Source organism: Rhinoderma darwinii, chromosome 5 (genome assembly GCF_050947455.1).
Source record: "Rhinoderma darwinii isolate aRhiDar2 chromosome 5, aRhiDar2.hap1, whole genome shotgun sequence".
NCBI lineage: Eukaryota > Metazoa > Chordata > Amphibia > Anura > Rhinodermatidae > Rhinoderma > Rhinoderma darwinii.
In genome coordinates this window covers 51654680-51675980 of record NC_134691.1, presented here as the reverse complement: position 1 = coordinate 51675980, position 21301 = coordinate 51654680, and the positions used below count along the sequence as shown (strand labels likewise).

The window sequence follows — 21301 nt, the reverse complement described above, 5'->3', positions numbered from 1 at the left end:
CGAGAACACACTTTGTTTTTCAAATAAAAATGTCTATCAGTGTGATTGGTGCAAATTTCAAAATTATTTTTATTAAAAATGATTTAAACTTTTTGTATACTGTATACAGAGCAGCTTTGTCTAGCACTGAAACCTGTATGTCAGGATCACGGGACTGACGGGTTCACTGTGAGTGGGTCCTGCATGTCTCTAACATGCAGGATCGAGCAGTTATCGATCACATCTAAGTTCATAACTGGACATGCAGAAACCTCTTTCACTGAACCCATAAGTCCCGCAGACCTGACGGATTCAGGCCTTAGCGCACGATACAGCTGCTCTATATGCAGGATACAAAGCGGCTGTATCTCAAAGAGTAAAAGAACATTTTATTAAAAATTATTTTTAAAGTTGCACCAATCACACTGATAAAAATGTAGCCTAACAAGTGTCGGACTGATGTGTCTTGAGTCCAAACTATAATGAACATGTGCACGTCCACTTTTAATATACCTATATCAGCTTCAAACTGAGTTGTTTTCTGCTATATCTTTAGAGTCATTACTTTGTCAGAGGTTCCTTTGTTAATATGGTGGGTCGGTCAAACCTTGAGCTTATGCTAATATTTTAATAAACATTGATTTAAAGAGGACCTGTTAGCTTTCCTGAAATGTCTGTTTATAGAGGACCTTTTACTAGGTCATATAAGGTGAACTGTTTAACTGACCTTAATAGCGCTGTCTCCCTGATTCCAGCGCCGTTTTTCTTTTTTTCCTGGACCCCGCCATTCCAGATATATGGCCCACTATTACGTTGGCGCCCTATAAGCTAATTTGCTGTAGTTAGCCAACAGGGAGGAGCTAGCTTCCCTACCTCTGATGTTTACCAATCAGCACGAGGCAGCTTGTGGGCAGTTCATGTTAAACATGTTTGTTTAGCATGTTTGCATGTTATGGCTATTCTTTTACAGGTGGTATGATGGTTGTCTTGTTGGACATCTAAAACTGTTGACACTGGGATGTGTGGCCCGGATGCCATTTTGCTGCATTTGCCACGCCATAACAGGGTGATGACTTGCATCGTGGCTACGCCATGTCATCACGCTGGTGACCTAATGTATAAAATTGCTGTTCTCCCACCAATTGTTGTTCAGTGTTCAGGTGGAAGAGTTGAAGTGAAATTTGGCTGTGTTGGTGACAAGCGTTTGAGAGCTGCTGCAGAGTGTGGAGTGCTGTGTCAAGCTGCTGGAGAATGACGGTACTTCGTTGGGCCTGTGTTTGTGAACCTGGAGCGAGTTGCAGGAGGCAGGAGCCTTTCCGTGATTGTGTGCGGAAGTCAGGTGAGCAGTGGTGGGTACAGGCAGGAGCCTTCCCACATAAAGCAAGTCAAGCAGTCAGCCATTTGCGGACTACTAGGCCATCATTGTTGGACCAACCCCTGTAGCAGGGAGGGGCGCCCCTGGCCCTGTCCACGAAACAGGTCAAGCCAGCCACCATCCACTTGCATGAAACATGTCAAAGACTGTGCCTCTTATTTTGAAAAGTTCCTAAGAACACTTGCTTGGCCATGTGTACCATCGGCATCGGTCAAATAAAAGATGCGTTTTGTCACTTTCTATCTGCTTCATACCATCTTTGCTACAATATACCTGCAAGGGCTGTACACCATCTATGTCCCCACCTTACAAATAATTTACTATATCTGAGCACTTCTCATGTAGAATTTTGTACATGTGGAATATAATGTTTGTCCACTGCGTATTGTCTACCAATCTATCACACATTATCTTGTGACAAGTGTGGTTTGTGTCTTATACATAATGATTAAATGGAGAAGACAGGGGAAGCTCTAGGATTACATAACAACATTTTACAATAAAATAAAATAGGCCCTTAGGCCTCATATATACGTATTACTTGCATTGTGTATATGTGTGTTGCCTACACAAGACTATTGCTTCATCTTTGGCTCAGGCTTCACATGTTCGTAGTAACAGAAATCTGAGTCACGTAGTCCATTTCTAAACACAGAGTAGTAACTATGTGAGTACATCTGTGGGAATGAAAAATATCTAATAAAAAAGAAATCATAACTGATAAAATAAAAGCAATCGCAGAGCATGCCCCACAGTCATATGTTACAGCCAAAGGATTTTCTACATTCCACAATAGAAAGTTATTCTATTAAATCACGAACAGAAAAATGGTGTCAATATATTTAGGAGTAAAGGCTGCTCCATTTTAATAAAGTATTTGTAAGGGTAATATTTCTTTAGGTTAAATGTCCTTGTATTTAGCACTAGATGGCATATATGGCATGAGCTTAGTAATTCTACAAAGATCAACGTCGGCTGTATCTGCCAATGTTGGTGGGACTGGTTGACCATCTAATGTGTATGGGATGTGTCCAGTTTTACCCGCAGAGTATGGGATAGTGGCTTATTCCCCTCTCTCCATTGAGTTTACACACATGTGTATGGAGGTCGGGAGAAATAGGCGTTGGCCCACAGCTATCTAAGGTATATGTCTCCTTAAAACAAAGACTTTATATAAACAATACATTACACTTAAAGGGGTTGTCCACTACCGGACAACTGATGACCTATCCATCGAATAGGTCATCAGTACATGATCTGTGGGGATCCGACACCCGGACCCCGCACCGTTTAGCCGCTCTGGCTGCCCCTGAGCACTGCATGTCTATGCCAGAAGCAGATAGCTCTGGTCATGGAATAGCAGCCGGTCAAGTGAATAGGAGGAGAGCTGCAGTTCGGCAGCACGGCCGCAATGCAATGTACAGAGCCAACTGCTTCCGGCTCCATACATTGCATAATGTGCCATAACATCCAGTGCCCGCAGGCCACCGGAGCAACTGATCTGTGCGGGGTTCGGGTGTCGGACCTGCACCGATGATATACTGATGATAGATCATCAGTTGTCCGGTAGTGGACAATCCCTTTAAGGGAAACATTGGCATTTGCCGACAGAATTTGTTTCATTGCTCCAATTCTACTGATATAAAAGATGAAGCAACTTTGTATATAGTCTTGGTTAAAAATTCTCTACCGTTTTGTGTATACAGCTCCTATTTAGACCTATGCCTCTCCATGGATGCAGACTACATACAAACCCTGTGTAGTCTGATATTGTACTCCTACAAACCCTCCATCTGTCCTCTACTTCTTGCTAACATACATTTAGAAGGTTAGCATGATATAGGGGACAGATGGAAGGAAGTATGACATGCGATCATACCCTTTCTATAGTTTGTATTTTGTTGTTGACATGTGAGGTATCATTAGGGATGTATTTGCAGTTGGTGCTGCCCTAGGCACTTTTAGTGCTGATGCCCCTGATAACGCAACTTTTCCGCCCAAAAAAATCGCAACATGTGCTAATTGTTGCGGGTTTTACCTCCCCAATTAATTCAATGGGGAAAACCTGCAACAGGAAACCAGTGATCCCGCAGCATAAATTGACATGCTGCCGATTAAAAAAACGCAGCGCAGGTCAATTTATGAACGTTTTTTATGTGTTTTTTTTTATACAGCCTGTGGATGAGATTTGTTCAAATTATCCACGAAAATCTGCAGAGTTTACGCTACGTGTGAACTTACCCTAAAAGAAATGCACAGTGCTACCCCCTTAACATTCTCTCCCCTGCCCCCCACATGAAAACTGGGGCCTATTTCCTCTGTTATTGATAAGGTCACTGTTTATTATTTTTTAGAAAAAAACAAAACACTCATGCAGCGGCCCCCCCTTCCTGACTGGAGCAAATTACGTACTGCCGATTATATCAGTACATTGTCCTACTTTTAAAATGTCAAATTCCACCCTTAAAGTGTAGCTAAACGTTTGACAAACTTCTGACATGTCATAGAGACATGTCAGAAGTTTGGATTGGTGGGGGTCCGAGCACTGAGACCCCCACCAATCGCTAGAATGAAGCAGCTGAAGTGCTCGTGTGAGCACTCAGCTGCTTAGTGTCTGTTCGGCTTTTTCCGGAAAGCCGATGTATCGGAGTACGGGCTCATAGACTTTCTATTGAGTCCGTACACAGATACATTTATTTCTGGAAATAGCCGAACAGACACAAAGCGGCTAAGCGCTCACACGAGCACTTCAGCTGCTTCATTCTAGCGATTGTTGGGGGTCTCAGTGCTCGGACCCCCACCAATACCAACTTCTGACATGTCACTATGACATGTCAGAAGTTTGTCAAACGTTTTGCTACACTTTAAAGACCAGTGTCTGGTATCCAGTTTGATGGATCAGAATTGGTAGTCAGTAGTCAACACTTTGGTCCTAAAATAGGTAATTTGCATTAGCATGTATAGAATTCCTACCCTAACACTCTAAGTGGATGGAATGTTGCATTTGTGTATTCATTAACATCCTTTATTTGATTATATGATTCAAAGAAGACTTCTTTAAAGGGGTTGTCCTCGACTCTTATATTGATGGCCCGCCCACAGCAGCATGAAGCGGTCATGGCGTTTGGTGGAGGGTCGTGTTCCCTTCTTTATCTACCAAGGCACAGCACCATAAATTTGCTTGTGGCTGTGCCTGGTACTGCAGCTCACAAAATCTCAAGTGAAACACTGGGTTTAAGGATTATATTGATTAAAATGTAAGCCCTCTGGGCTCAATTAACATATCTAATAAACTAATACTAATAATATTTATTTATAGTGCCAACATATTCCACGGTGCTCCACAATTGGGGAAGAAACAAACAAGTAAAATTACAAGTAATGAAAACAAATAATGAGACATAAGGAGAAGACTCTTGCCTGTAAGAATTTACCATCTTCATCTTACCTCACTTTTCTTATTAATGTGCCAACAATTGCTTGTTTCTGGGGATTTTACATCTATATTGGTCCATGGCTGTTAGAAATAACAAGCGCTGCTGCATGCCTCTGAAGTGACAGCAGTAGTTGCCAAAACTCCAATACCTTAGTCAATGCTCTACTGAAACTAAAATTAAATACAAGAGACATTCCCTTTAACCCCTTAATGACCAGCCTATTTTGGACCTTAATGACCAGGCTATTTTTTACGTTTTTCAATCGTCGCATTCCAAGAGCTATAACCTTCTTATTTTTGCGTCGACATAGCTGTATAAGGTCTTGTTTTTTGCGGGACAAGTTGTATTTTTTAATAGCACCATTTTGAGGTACATATTATTTATTGATTAACTTTTATTAACTTTTTTTTGGGGGGGAATAGAAAAAAATCTGAAATTTCGCCACTCTTTTTTGCGTCCTAAATCTACGCCGTTTACCGTGTGATATAAATAACACAATAACTTTATTCAGCGGGTTGTTACGATTGCAACGATACCAAATTTGTATAGTTTTTGTATGTTTTACTACTTTTACACAGTAAAAACGCTTTTTTTTCAAAATTATTTGTTTTTGTGTCTCCATATTTGAAGAGCCGTAACGTTTTTATTTTTTCGCCGATGCGGTTGTATGAGACCTTTTTTTTTGCGGGGCGACTTGTAGTTTTTATTGGTGCCATTTTGGAGTAGATGCGACTTTTTGATCACTTTCTTATTAAATTTTTTTAAAGTCAGTATTCACAGAAAACAGCAATTTTTCCATAGTTTTTTATTATTTTTTTTACGGCGTTCACCGTGCGGGTTAAATAATGTAATAGATTTATAGTCGGGGTCGTTACGGACGCGGCGATACCAAATATGTGTAACTTTTTAACTTTATTTTGTTTTTTTAATAGTAAAGCAGTTTGTAAGGGGAAAAGCTGGGTTTTTCATTTTTTTTCACATTTTTTTTAAATTAACTTTATTAAACTTTTTTTTCACTTTTTTACTAGTCCCACTAGGGGACTATAATATGCGATTCTGTGATCGCATTTATAATACACTGCAATACTTTTGTATTGCAGTGTATTACTGCCTGGCCGTTTAACACGGACAGGCATCTGCTAGGTCATGCCTGCGGCATGATCTAGCAGGCATTCATTACAGGCAGACCTGGGGGCCTTTATTAGACCCCCGGCTGCCATTAGAGACACAGACACTCGGCGATCGTATCGCCGGGTGTCGGTGGGGGAGAGAGGGAGCTCCCTCCCTCTCTCCAAAACCACTCAGATGCGGTGCTCGCTATTGTGCACCGCATCTGAGGGGTTAAACGGGTGAGATCGATACTAATATCGATCTCACACGGCAGCGCAGGGACGCTCCCAGCCCTCAGCTGCCTCTAGCAGCTGAGAGCAGGGAGATCTGACAGTTCCCTGCTCTGTTTACTTATTCCGATGCCGCGACGTAAAAAATCTATGGCATCGGAATAAGGCCCGTTAGTGACCGACGTAGAAACACGATGGGCCGGTCACTAACTTGTTAAAGACACGATCAGTATCAAATCACAGTGGAACTAAACATAAAACAAAAATTGAAAAGTAATTCATGTAATATAATATTAAAGATATTTAGTTTAACTATCTTTTTTTAATCTCGTTTTTCCCATTCAATCCAAGATGTAAAAATTTTTGTGGGTACAATTTTGCCAGTCAAACATATAAAAGCTTCACTTTTTCATACATTTGCCCAAATACTTGTGAATCACAGAATTCGAATATGTTCAAGAAACCACTTGGTGCCAGGCTCATGAAGTATGTAGGCTGCAAAGACTTTTCCAATTTCCTGAAGCCGGTCTAACCATGTGCGTCTTTTCTAACACTTGCAGGAATAAGTCTGTAAAAAATTCAAAGGAGCTATAAGTGGGAATATGAGCTTATGCGCCGTTCTAAAACTTCGCTTTGGTTCATTACTGCAGTAAAGAGCGGAAGAACTTGCCACCCTAACATTAAGAATTCCTCAAAGCCAGCCATGATTTGAGAATCCCTGTTGGCACTAACACAGTCTTCCTCTGGAATATTAATTGGAAAATCTAATAAATGACATCTGCCCCTTTCAGATGTGCCACTGAATTTCAAACAAGCTTCTTGCTGGATGCGGAATACTTTCCAGTGCCAAAACAGGCAGCTCTAAGACATCTAATAACCTAGAATGTAATTTTCACATGCTGGATTTGGCAATCATAGCAAGGTTACAGAAACTTGTTTTCCGACGTTGAAAAGCACTTGTAAATCAACACCAACACTAAGAAGAGTTTTACTTAAATAATCCTGGTTTACTATTTAATGTGTGTGTAACCTATAAGGAACTTAATCTTTAAAGCATGGTTGCATGGGCGCTATACAGTCTTATAATTGAAATATAAATCTTGTTTTCCTAGGGGTCACATGAAGCTTGTTAGAAGAATTTTTTTCTGTATATCAGATGACTCACCAGACAAAAAAATGCTAGTGATAAAGTCAAAAACTAGTGATTGGCTACAAATAAAATGTAGATGTGGGCAGTAAGGGGGTTATTTACTAATTATTACAGTGACTCACATAGCTTTGGGAGGGGGGCATCATTTTATCTGTAACCAGGGCCCATTGTGCATGGAGTTTGTTTCTTCTTCCCCACATGTTTTCGTGGGCATTCACTTGGTATTCAGTTTTTGTACTAGTCAAAAACATTCATCTAAAAGATTAAAAGGTATCTATCAATTATCATGGACCCTAATAAATATTCAATAAGATGTTCCACCCTTTAGAATACTTAATTTAGCATCTCGCACTACAAGCGGATAGCGGATTGGCGTGGGCAAATGTGACCTTACAATCACTGATGTGCAACAGTGATTGTGATTGGTCAAAGATATTACTGAAGCTCCAGCCTTTAGACTTGTACAGTGATTGATGAACCCTTTAGGCTCATTCAATACAGGACACTAAAAAAGTAAATGACAGAATTTTATTTATTCTCCCAATGAGAATATTTTATAATACAACATTGATTAAAACGGAGAAAAAAATGACAGATATTCTGTAACTAGTGTATGTACTAGAGAAATTATATTTTACTCGATTTTACTAGAGCAGAAAACACAGTTGGATGCATATCCATATAAATAATGAATGATAATAATACCCAAAGAAGTAGAATATATGCATTTAATTTAAAACTGGTTCAGATTCTTAAAAGACTAGTTAGTGTTATAGTAGCCATTTTTTGTGTGGTTTTTAATGGGTTAAAGGTTGTTGTTTTTTTCTTCCATAATTGACATTTTAGTCAGTTTTTAGGTTTGCTCTGTCATCCATGACTCAGCCCTTGCTTACAATAATCCATTGCAATGAATAAGTTGTGGAGCGTATCTTGATCATCAGAAAGTTTTCTCTGTATCATTGGTGATACAATTTAGGTAATCCAGTGTTCTCCCACAGAACAAAGGGTAATTGGAAAACTAGGAGATTAAGCCCATTATGTTTGTATACATATTTGCCTGAAAATAGAAAATTATATTACGAGCCACATTGGATAATATTAACCCTTTCAAGACCGAGCTCATTTTGGCCTTCAGGACCAGCCCCATTTTTTCAAATCTGACATGTGTTACTTTATGTGGTAATAACTCCGGAATGCTTTTGCCTATCCAAGCGATTCTGAGATTGTTCTCTCGTGACATATTGTACTTTATATTAGTGGAAAAATTTGGTCAATAAATTCATTGCTTATTTGTGAAAAACACCAAAATTTAGAGAAAATTTGCAAAAATTATGATTTTTCTAATTTTAAATGTATCTGCTTGTAAAACAGATAGTAATACCACACAAAATACTGTAGTTACTATTTCACATATTCCATATGTCTACTTTATATTTGCATAGTTTTTTTAACATTATTTTATTTTTCTAGGACGTTACAAGGCTTAGTACTTTACCAGCAATTTCTCACATTTTCAAGAAAATTTCAAAAGGTGATTTTTACAGGGACCAGTTCAGTTCTAAAGCGGCTTTGAGGGCCTTATGTACTAGACAGACCCCATAAATCACCCCATATTAAAAACTGCACCCCTCAAAGTATTCAAAACAGCATTCAGAAAGTTTCTTAACCCTTTAGGCATTTCACAGGAATTAAAGCAATGTAGAGGGAAAATTGACAAATTTAATTTTTTTTGCTGCAATTCATTTGTAATACATTTTTTTCTGTAACACAGATGGTTTTACCAGAGAAACGCAACACAATATTTATTGCCCAGATTCTGCAGTTTTTAGAAATATCCCACATGTGGCCCTAGTGTGAAAATGGACTGAAATACCGGCCTCAGAAGCAAAGGAGCACCTAGTGGATTTTGTGGCCTCCTTTTTTTAGAATATATTTTAGGCACCATGTCGGGTTTGAAGAGGTCATGTAGTGCCAAAACAGTGGAAATCCCCCAAAAGTGACACAGTTTTGGAAACTACACCCCTCAAGGAATTTTTCTAGTGGTATAGTTAGCATCTTGACCCCACAGGTCTTCTGCTATATTTATTGGAGTTTTCCTGTGAAAGTGAAAATCTACTTTTTTATTTAAAAAAAAGATATTTGCAAGGAATAAAGAATAAAAAGCACCCCAAAACTTGTAAAGCTACTTCTCCCGATTACAGCAATACCCCATATGTGGTACTAAACTGCTGTTTGGACCCACGGCAGAGCTCAGAAGGGAGGGAGCGCCATTTGGATTTTTAAGCGCAGATTGTGCTGGATTGGTTTTCAGTGCCATGTCGCGTTTGCAACGCCCTGGAGGGAGCAAAACGGTGGAAACCCCTCAAAAGTGACCCCATTTTGTAGACTACACCCCTCAAGGAATTTTTCTAGGGATATAGTTAGAATTTTGACCCCACAGTGTTTTTGCTGAATTTAGTGGAATTAGGCCGTGAAAATGAAAAAACATAGAAATGTTTAATTTTTACAATCAATAAAGGAGTAAAATCACCCCAAAATTTGTAAAGCAATTTGTCCTGATTACAGCAATACGCCATATGTGGTAATAAACTGCTGTTTGGACCCACGGCAAGACTCAGAAGGGAAGGAACAATATTTGGCTTTTGGAGCTCAAATTTAGCTGGAATAGTTTTCGGGTGTCATGTCACATTTGCAAAGCCCCTGAGGTACCAAAACAGTGGAAACCTCCCAAAAGTCCCTTTAGGGGATTGGAACGAGCGATCATTAGGTCGCTGGTACAATACACTGCAGTACTAATGTATTGCAGTATAATATCATTTTTACAGGCTCCTGTAACAGTGCGATCGCTGTTCATGTCCATTAGTCCCTGGTGTCAGCTGTAATACACAGCGAACACCTGCAGCGCATGAGCCCGCACCATATATAACCCCCCCGCACCACGACATCCTATTAAGTCGTGGTGCGCAAAGGCGTTAATGCGCAGCGGATGGTGCAAAGTGAAAATTACAATTTTCCACTGTATGCCATTTTAACGCACAATATGTTGTGCCCAGTTTGTGCCACTGAAGACAAATACCTCATACAATGTTGAGGGGGTTCTCCCGGATATAAAATATCATATATGTGGACGTAAGCTGGTGTTTGGGCACGCTGTGGGGCTCAGAAGGGAGGGAGCGCCATTTGGCTTTTGGAGCGCAGATTTTGCTTGGTAACTGTTCTGTTTGGGGTTTTGCTGGTATTTCAGTTTATGATGTGGGGGTATGTGTAAATTGGGCAGAGTACATCAGGACATAATAAGAGGGTATAATAATTCGGTAAATAAATAATAATCCGCAGATATGTGGCCAATGTCGCACTGATAAATGGCGCCCGATCTTATCAGCTTTTGGACACTGCACAATTTCTGTCGCTATATTCTGAGAGCCAGAACTTTTTTTATTTTTTCTTCACCAGAGCCGTGCGGGACTTATTTGTTGCGGGACAATCTGTAGTTTCCATTGGTACCATTTTAGGGTACATGTGATTTTTTTTATCACTTTTTATTAGATTTTTTTTGGCAAGCAAAGTGACAAAAAAACAAATTCTGACAATGTTTTTTGTCTTTTTTTTTTTACACTTTTCACCGTGCGCTATAAATGACATTTTACTTTATTCTGCGGGTCGATACGATTACGGCGATACCAGATGTATATAGTTTTTTTATGTTTTGTGGCATTTGCGCAATAAAATCACTTTTCGATAAAATTATTAATTTTTTGTGTCACCATATTCTGAGAGCCATAACTTTTTTATTTTTCAGTCAAAAAAGCTGTGTAAGGGCTTGTTTTTTGCGGGACGGGTTGTCGTTTTTATTGGTACTATTTTAGGGTACATGCGACTTTTTGATCACTTTTTATTCTATATATTTGGAGGGTTGATGACCAAAAAAATTGTGATTCTGACATTGTTTTTGAATTATTTTTTTTGCGCTGTTCACCGTGCGGGAAAAATAATATTATAGTTTTATAGTTTGGGTCGTTACGAACGCGGTGATACCAAATATGTGTAGTTTTTTTTAACATTTTCATTTTTTTCCTATAATAAAAGACTTATTATAGGAAAAAAAAGCATTTTTTGTTTTTGTAACTTTTATAACTTGTTTTTACACTTTTATAAAACATTTGTATTACTTTATTTTTAACTTTTTACTTGTTTTACTTGAAGACTGGCAGCACTGATCGCTGCTATAATACATTACACTACCTAGGTAGTGTAACGTATTATAAACTGTCAGTGTGACGCTGAGAGTCACACTGACAGGAAGCTTATGAGGACCGGCCTCCGGCTAGTTCTCATAGGCTGCTGTGCATGGCAGACCCGGGGGCCGTTGTATGGCTCCGGTTCTGCCTTATAACCGACTGCAGCACCCGCAATCGGACCCCGGGAAAGTTTGTTGTAGCAACAAATTTTCCAATTTGTTGTAGTAACAAACTTTCCAGTTCGTTGCTACATCAAGCTTTCCCTGCGATCACATGACCGGGACCTGAACCAATTAGGTCCCGGTCTTGTCTCCGGGACCAGAGGCAGGGGTTAACAGCGCGATCCGGGTGTCAGTGCTACTCTGAGACACCCGGATCACGCTTTTAACACCCACCGTGAATTCACGTCGGCACTGCACAGAGCCCAGCAAATGCCGACGTGAATATACAGTGGGCGGTCGGGAAGCGGTTAATAGGTATAGGTACTGAAGTGAGGTAACACATTCTATGTATATATCTGAAAAGGATGTCAGTAATATGTAAATAATGTCATATTAATAATAGGATACAGAACAGATCAATAGGCTGCTATACTCGAGGTAAAGTCTTGCAAATAAGAAAAAGCAACTCTTTGTTTTATTAAGTTGTTGCGGGGCATAAATTAACCAGTTTTATGGAATCACTGGTCGAGCAATTCCCCAAAGGCTGCTGGAGACTGTCGGGACTGAGCGTGCAAATAAATCCGCAACCCCAAATACGTCACAACTCTGATCAACAGTGTCTAAGGCTACTCTATGGTTTTCGCCAGAGCCCACCGCAGGGCAGGATGGTTTTTGCTGCATAGATACCCAGGTTGTTTTAACAGAGTTCTGTGTTGGATAAGAGGTGCAATGCAGGCAATACCAGAACAGGTAACAAGACAGCCAGAGGTTAAACAGAGAGTCCAAATAATCAAAGGTACAGGGTTTAGTCAGAAGCTTAATTTAAACACATGCAGCAAGGAAATTCACAAGTAAAGAACATAGAAGCAACCCAGGTTTAAGTACTCCACCCTTACAACTGATAGGAAGCAAGACAGAGAAAAGAGATAGGCTGAACAACTAAAACCAGAACCGCCTAGAAGCTAGACTAGTAGTCAATGTAATCTTAAAAGGATGGACGATTCCTAACAACCAGTAGGGGTCTATTCACATTGTGTTTGAAGGTTCCATCGGACATATATTTCGGGAGTTTTTTCTACCTCCGACAAAAGCCTCAGACGTGTGCCACTGTATAGGCATACTATGGCATATGTCATTCATAGGACCCCATTCTAAAAAAAAAAAAAGGATAGCATAGTCCACTACGCTATTCCCTACTGCGTAAAAAAAATAATATGTCGACGCATAACAGCCAAGCTAATACCAATAGAACACTTTGTTGGTGTTTGCGGGTCAATGCAGCCCTATGGATATGTTCGGCATATTCATGGAGAGCTTTCCCAGTGGTAAAATGTAATGTGAACACACTCATAGTCTCTATTCACACTAATGTCATGCATTCTGAGCCATAACAGCTATGACATTTTCAAAAGCATCCCAATAGTTCTGAAGGATCCCATTGACTCATCCTTTAGGGGTTCTGCTATTTTGGAAGGCAAGAATACTGTTGCAGATTTCGTTATGCTTGACATAGAAAATACTGGAACCCCTGAGGAAAAGGGAACACTGCTAATGTGGACAGAGCCTAACATAAAGCAAATGTATTTGATTATAGAAATCCATGTATTTTATGATATATTGTAAATGTTATACTAATACTGTGGTAAAGGAAAATCCAGTATTAAATGGTCAAGGTTAATATATTGTCAACTCCTAGTCAGCAGGATAAGTAATAAAATATATTCTTTACTGTGTTCTTAAACCACACATGAAAAAGGAGGATAAAGATTTTGTGGTTAGGGTCCACTTGTTACCATCACACTAAAGGATCGTGTTAACTGACCACTGTGTCGTATGCATTTTCTCTTCCACCTTGTAATTTAATGTTAGAACTTATAAACAGGTTTACTTTTCTCACACTTGATATATATATATATATTTTTTTTACCTTTCTCTCTGGTTTCCATAGCTCAATCAGCACCCCACATTCTTCTCTAGGGGGGAATGATTTAATGTTGGCGTTGCTGACAGGTCTTAATGGTATGCTGAAATAGACAGATATGAACAAGGCGGTAAGTTTCTCAGGTTAAGCAGCTCACTTATTCTGTGGTCAGGATAATAAAATCAAAACCAGTGTTTTTCTTTCTCCTTCCTTTTCAAGTCAAATTCATCTCTATTACACCTTTTACACTTTTGTATTGCCCCCTCTAAAATTACATTTTTCTCCATTTACCGGCTTCATAATCGGATACTTGGGATTACAACCCTAATTCTTGGCTTTTGGGGATGCATTTGAGAATGTGTACTTTATTTAGAGATCATTTCAGTAATGTTTTCAGTTCATAAAAGTCTACTTCTTTGCACGCAATACATGTAACACATAAAATCCAGTCCTTCAAATGTGTTTTTATGTCATGTGTTTATTACGCTTTTAGTATAAGTGTGCATTTATTCTAAACTCACTTCATAGTATATAAAAACTAAGCTTAGACATCTTGCAAAAACGTCCTAGAAAAGGGCAGGGAATGGGAGCAAATTGCTGTGGGACTTAGGCCATTTTAGGGTGTAACCCGAGATGAGAAGATAATATATCCCCTACTGTACAGTGATTGTTTTGTACAGGTCACAAAGCCCAGGAAATATTTTTGAGAGTAAATTCTTCTACTCCCCACAATTTTCTAGTGACATAACTCACCAATTATAAAAAAAAAATGATATAACTGTATAATAAAAGTCTTATTAAAATTAGATCCAATTAAGAGAAGACTAAAAAGCACCGAAGATATGTTTTAAGAGAATTTGAACCTAAAAAATAACAAATTCTATGTGTTAGTAAATCAGAGATACGCGCATAAAAAAGTAACTATCAATTGACTATCAATTTCTTTTTTTCGAATAAAAGTTTTATTGAAGTTTTACAAATATAAGAACATAAAAATAAATAACACAACAGCGCAATTTGCTTTATGCAAACAAAACATATATAGAAAAGGATGGAAGGAGGAATGTGTAATTCAATGAGTTACAGCATCAATATTCTCGGAAAATTTGATACATTATAAGTACATATCAGAGAAGAAGAGCAGGCCAAAAATTTAAGGCAGCCGTGTGAGTCAGGGGAGCCCCCGAGAAGAAGTCTACTGGAGGTAGTCTGTATTTGGTTTAATTTGGAGTAGTGCGATATGAGTTCGAATATTGAAATTCCATCCAATCTCTCTAGATGTTTGAGTATCGGTCTAAGGCTGCTAGGATTGTGGCTATTAATTACTCCATTTAAGTTAAGAGGGATATTCCAGCAAACAATTAGTCTGGGGATAGGGGAAGTCCTGGCGAGGAAGGACGTACTTTGCCACTTGGAGGTGGTAGCTTGCGAATGGTTTTTACTATTTAAGAAAGCCCGTTGGAATCATAAAGAGGAGGAGGGCTTCAGGTGTATTTGGCATAGAGATGCCTGAGATTTGAGTGATGAAAGTGAGAACCTCTGTCCAAAATCTGTTTAAAGGTGCTTTCCCCTCTACACCCCACCTCCAACATGTTTCCGAAAACTCTGGGTATCAACAATGATGTATATGACCGTGAGATCATTTTTAAGGAGGTTTCTTATGCCTTATTGGCAATAAGTGATTTGTGGCAAAATAAAAACCATTTAGCCATTTCATTGAGATTCCTCTAAGGTTTTCCCCAGCCTTTTTTCCCATGAGGAGCAATAAGTTAGGAGGTTGCAAGATGAATGGTTTAACCCCTTCCCGACATTTGTCGTAAGTATACGTCATGGAAAGCCAGTGCTTCCCGCAAAATGTCGTATACTTACGACAAATGTTTGGCACCGGCTCAGAAGCTGAGCCGGTGCCATCATCGCCGGATCTCAGCTGTATCTGACAGCTGACATCCGGCTGTAATGGCGGGGACCGAAATTAGCTTCGATCCCCGCCATTAACCCCTTAAGTGCAGCGCTCAAACGCGATCGCTGCACTTAAGGTGTTTGCACCTCATCAGAACCCCAGCAATGAAATTGCCGGGGTTCCAGTGGCTGCAATGGCCACCGAAGGCCTAATACTGGCCTCCCGGTCTGCCTAGCACCGAAGCCGGTCAAGATCCGCCCGGCGGCGGAGCCTGATCGGCTTCCGTAGCCGCCGGCAAAATGGCGCCGGCTCAGGAGCTGATCCGGCGTCATCAGCGGTGAAAGTCAGCTGTATGTTACAGCTGACATCCACCAGTAACGGCAGGAACCGGAGCTAGCTCCGATCCCTGCCATTAACCCCTTCGATGCAGTAATCGAAAGCGATTGCTGCATCGTAGCGGTTACTAGCAGATCGCCAGCCCTGACAGGCAATCAGGACTGGCGACTGCTGCTATGGCAACATGAGACACAATGGTCTCCTGCTCTGCCATTACGGAAGCCGATTTAGTGCAATGTATTAGAAAAAAAAATATCTGACCGTTGGAACTTCAAGTCCCCTAGTGGGACTTGAGAAAAAGTGTAAAAAAAGTATAAAAAAGTGTAAAAAAAAGTGCAAAAAAAAAAAGTTATTTTATCAAGTCCTTTATTATTGAAAAATAATAATAAACCATACATATTTGGTATCACCGCGACCGTAACGACCTGAGGTATCAAAATATTATAATATTTATTGCACGCGGTGAACAGCGTAAAAAAAACCCCGTAAAAAACGTTACCAGAGTTTCTGTTTTTTGGTCACTTTGCCCTACAAATATTAGAATAAAAAGTGATCAAAAAGTCGCACGTATCCAAAAATGGTACCTATAAAAACTATAGCTCGTCCCGCAAAAAGGAAGCCCTCATACAGCTCCGTCGACAAAAAAATTAAAAAGTTATGATTCTCACAACTTGGCGACAGAAAAAAGACATTCTTTTTACAAAAGTAATTTTATTGTGCAAAAAGTTGTAAAACATAAAAAAGTGCTATAAATTAGGTATCGCCGGAATCGTACTGACCCGCAGAATAAAGTTAACGTAATTTATAACGCTTCCAATAATTTCTGTAAAAAACCTATGCGGTCAAAATGCTCACTATACCCCTAGATAATTTCCTTGAGGTGTGTAGTTTCCCAGATGGGGTCACTTTTGGGGGATTTTCACTGTTTTGGCACCGCAAGAACCCTTCAAACCTGACATGGTGCCTAAAATATATTCTAACAAAAATCAGGCCCCAAAATCCACTAGGTACTCCTTTGCTTCTGTAGCCTGTGCTTCAGTCCATTAGCACACTAGGGCCACATGTGGGATGTTTCCTAAAACTGCAGAAACTGGGCAACAAATATTGGGTTGCATTTCTCTGGTAAAACCTTCTGTGTTATAAAAAAAATTTTATTAAAAATTTATTTCTGCAAAAAAATATGACATTTGTAAATTTCACCTCTACTTTGATAATGAATCCACTTAATGGTAATGTAAATGTCGTTCACTGAATAGATAGATTGACTGCCTGATTAGAACGATTAAAATTGAATTTTATTAATATATTATAAAATATGGCTCATATAGCCCATAGTGACATATATTCAGGCTCAGACAAGGTAGTCAGGGATAGGAGGTGGTGAGACTCTCCTCTTATAGTATACAGCCCTGACAGCAACTTGCTGAGAGAAAATAATTCCAGCCCACCGGGCTCACAACAGGTGGTCAGAGAGAAGAGTTAGTCCTGTTGACGGACTAATCTTGGACAATTCTCCGAACCACCGCTGCATTAATTAGGACAACCCTACGCGTTTCAATGTCACTGGTAGGTGTGACACATCATCAGGGATTGTTAAAGTTGATGCCGGTTAAGCACAATTTCGTGCTAACATTTATTTCTCCCGGCTCGTGCACGACTCTAATACAAATGGCCGCACACGAGCCGGCGAGACTGGGAGCATATGAAGGGCTAGAGCCCTCCCCCTGCACTGACGAGGCTGTCAGCCCACCACCAATCAGACAAAGACACGTCCCAGCAGTGACGTATCCGGACTGTGGCGAGCCCCCAAACAGCCCAGCCAATCAGGCTGAAGTGTGACGATAAAGCGTCCTTCGTAACCCTGGAGACCTGAAGCGGATAAACACAGATTACGGGACAGACATGTAATAGGCAGAGATGCCGAAGATTTGTAGTATCATGATGATCCACAGACCATCCTCAAAACTCTTATCGGAAAAACCTCATAATGATACACACTCCGATCAAGGATGGAATTCTTGCCCTTATTTGATCATCATAACTAACACAGAGTGTAATACTGTCGGAACGTAGTAGGTACAGTTTAGGGTCGTTCATTAAACTAGACACAGTTTTGGCTGTACACAGACGCCCCAAATTTAGTTAAACGTAATATCACATATTCAATGAATCAGTTAGAGAGAAAACCGCATATGGGTCCTCTAACAGTGTGAACAGGGGTCAACAGTAGTTTAATGTGAAAACACACAGATGATATTGTTAGGGGAGGTCAGGTACATAGTTGTGCCACATATACCACCACCCACATGGGGGGAAAAAGTAAACAAAAGAAATAGATTTCTTTGATGTTATGCTCACAGAAAGCATGCATATGAGATCTTTTCATTTAAACCGGCGGGACTCATAGTTTGCATACGAAAGATCCACTGCGCTTCTTTTTGTAAGATCTTCTTATCATGATCACCACCTCTCGCCAAAGGTTTAACGTGTTCAATCCCTTGAAATTTCAATGTCAAGGTGTAAAGGATCTGCCAGGCACTACGTCTGTGGAGATTCCCAGGGTTAATCAGTCGACACCTGAGGCCAGACCTCTTAGACTGACACCGGCTCCCACCAATCAGGGTGGCAGGCTCAGGAGTGGGAGAGCCTATCGCGGCCTGGTCAGTCAGAGTTAGCTCCGCCCCCTGTCCATTTATACCTGCAGTTTTCTCTTCCTCATTGCTTGTTATTCTTTTGGATTCCTGGCCCCACTGCTGCTTGCTCCAGCCTGCTTCTGCCGTGCTTCTGCCTTGCTGCAGTTCTCCTTGACTTGACTTGCTTTGCTTTGCTTTGCCCCTGGCTTGCTTCTGTCTCCGTGCCCGCTCGGGTTACTCACTTCGTCCTGGTCCTGACTGTTCGTTCGCCGCTCCGTTTCCTCGTGGCGTTCCGTGGCTACTGCCCCTTCCCTTGCGTGTTCCCTGTTTGTTTTCCTGTGCACTTAGACAGCGTAGGGACCGCCGCCCAGTTGTACCTCGTCGCCTAGGGCGGGTCGTTGCAAGTAGGCAGGGACAGGGCGGTGGGTAGATTAGGGCTCACTTTCCCTTCACCTCCTTCCTGCCATCACAGAATAACAAGCCCTTACCTAGTCTACCATTTCTCCTACGCTGTCGCTATCATGGACCCCCTTGAGACCCTGACCCAGCAGATGCAGGGCCTCTCCCTACAGGTCCAGGCCCTGGCCCAAAGGGTTGGGCGCACCACCTCACCTCTAGAACCCGACCTCAAGTTACCTGACCGGTTTTCAGGGGACCGTAAGACGTTTCTCTCCTTCCGGGAGAGTTGCAGACTATATTTCCGCCTTAAGCCCCACTCCTCAGGTTCCGAGAACCAGCGGGTGGGTATCATCATATCCCGACTCCAGGAAGGGCCCCAAGAGTGGGCCTTCTCCTTGGCTCCTGACGCCCCTGAACTTTCCTCTGTTGATCGTTTTTTCTCTGCCCTCGGACTCATTTACGACGAGACTGACAGGACTGCTTTAGCCGAGAGTCAGTTGGTGACCTTACGTCAGGGTAGGAGACCGGTTGAGGAATACTGTTCTGATTTTAGGAAGTGGTGCGTAGCTTCTCAGTGGAACGATCCGGCCCTAAGGTGCCAGTTTAGGTTAGGATTATCTGACGCCCTGAAGGATCTGCTGGTTAGCTACCCCTCGTCTGACTCTCTTGACCAGGTTATGGCCCTAGCAGTACGACTTGACCGACGTCTCAGGGAACGTCAGCTAGAACGCTTCAGTGTGCTCCCCTCTGACTTTTCTGCGATCCCCCCCGAGGTCCCGCCTCCTCGCCCCTCCACGGAGGACTCGGAGGTACCTATGCAACTCGGGGCCTCCATGTCCCCTCGACAACGTAGGGAGTTTCGCAGAATGAACGGTCTCTGCTTCTACTGTGGGGACGACAAGCATCTACTGAACACCTGTCCCAGGCGCAAGAATAAGAAGCCGGAAAACTTCCGCGCCTAAGTGATCATCGGGGAGGTCACTTGGGCGCACAGGTATTTCCCGTTAATGTGAAACGCAATAAAATTTTGCTTCCCTTTCAGGTCTCGTTTGCTGGCCGGTCTGCCACGGGCAGTGCTTTCGTGGATTCTGGCTCATCTGCTAATATCATGTCTGTGGAATTTGCTATGTCTCTAAAGATGCCTTGTATTGATTTACCTTATCCTATCCCTGTAGTAGGAATCGACTCTACTCCCCTTGCTAATGGTTATTTTACTCAGCATACTCCTGTTTTTGAACTCCTGGTTGGCTCCATGCATTTGGAGCAGTGCTCTGTACTGGTAATGCAGGGATTATCGTCTGATCTGGTTTTAGGCCTTCCCTGGTTGCAGTTGCATAATCCCACGTTTGATTGGAATACTGGGGATCTCACCAAATGGGGTAATGAATGTCTTATGTCATGTCTTTCTGTTAACTCTATTTCTCCCCGGGAGGAGGTAAACACGCTTCCTGAGTTCGTTCAGGACTTCGCCGATGTGTTTTCTAAGGAGGCCTCCGAGGTGTTGCCCCCCCATAGAGATTACGATTGCGCTATCGATTTGGTGCCTGGTGCCAAGCTTCCTAAAGGTAGGATATTTAATCTTTCATGTCCTGAACGTGAAGCCATGAGGGTGTATATCCAGGAATGCCTGGCCAAGGGTTTCATTCGCCCCTCGACTTCTCCTGTAGGTGCTGGCTTCTTCTTCGTGGGGAAGAAGGATGGTGGTCTTAGGCCGTGCATTGATTATCGTAACCTGAATAAGGTCACTGTAAGGAACCAGTACCCACTTCCTTTGATTCCGGATCTTTTTAATCAGGTTCAGGGAGCCCAATGGTTTTCTAAGTTCGATCTACGGGGGGCATATAACCTTATCCGCATCAAAGAGGGGGATGAGTGGAAAACTGCGTTCAACACACCCGAGGGTCATTTCGAATACCTGGTCATGCCCTTTGGGTTGTGTAACGCCCCTGCTGTCTTCCAGAATTTTATTAATGAAATCCTGAGAGAGTACCTGGGTAATTTTCTTGTTGTGTACCTTGATGACATACTGGTGTTTTCCAAGGACTGGTCCTCTCACGTGGAGCATGTCAGGAAGGTGCTCCAGGTCCTTCGGGAGAATAATCTGTTTGCTAAGACTGAAAAATGTGTCTTTGGGGTACAGGAGATACCATTTTTAGGGCAAATCCTCACTCCTCATGAATTCCGCATGGACCCTGCCAAGGTTCAAGCTGTGGCGGAATGGGTCCAACCTGCCTCCCTTAAGGCGTTACAGTGTTTTTTAGGGTTCGCCAACTATTACAGGAGATTTATTGCCAACTTCTCGGTCGTCGCTAAGCCTCTTACGGACCTTACCCGCAAGGGTGCTGATGTCCTCCATTGGCCCCCTGAGGCCGTCCAGGCCTTTGAGACTCTCAAGAAGTGCTTTATCTCGGCCCCCGTGCTGATTCAGCCCA

At 41.5% G+C, this 21301-nt stretch overlaps 1 long non-coding RNA gene across 1 annotated transcript in view; it reads right to left on the bottom strand.

Moving 5' to 3' along the window:
• Nucleotides 1-6476: 6476 nt before the first annotated feature.
• Nucleotides 6477-21301, bottom strand: part of LOC142652419 (uncharacterized) — a 79371-nt gene continuing 64546 nt past the window's right edge. The window contains exons 2-3 of the long non-coding RNA XR_012847848.1: nt 13608-13704; nt 6477-6699 (exon numbers count right to left, since the gene is read on the bottom strand). This is a non-coding gene — a long non-coding RNA (uncharacterized LOC142652419). The remainder of the gene's footprint in view (nt 6700-13607; nt 13705-21301) is intronic.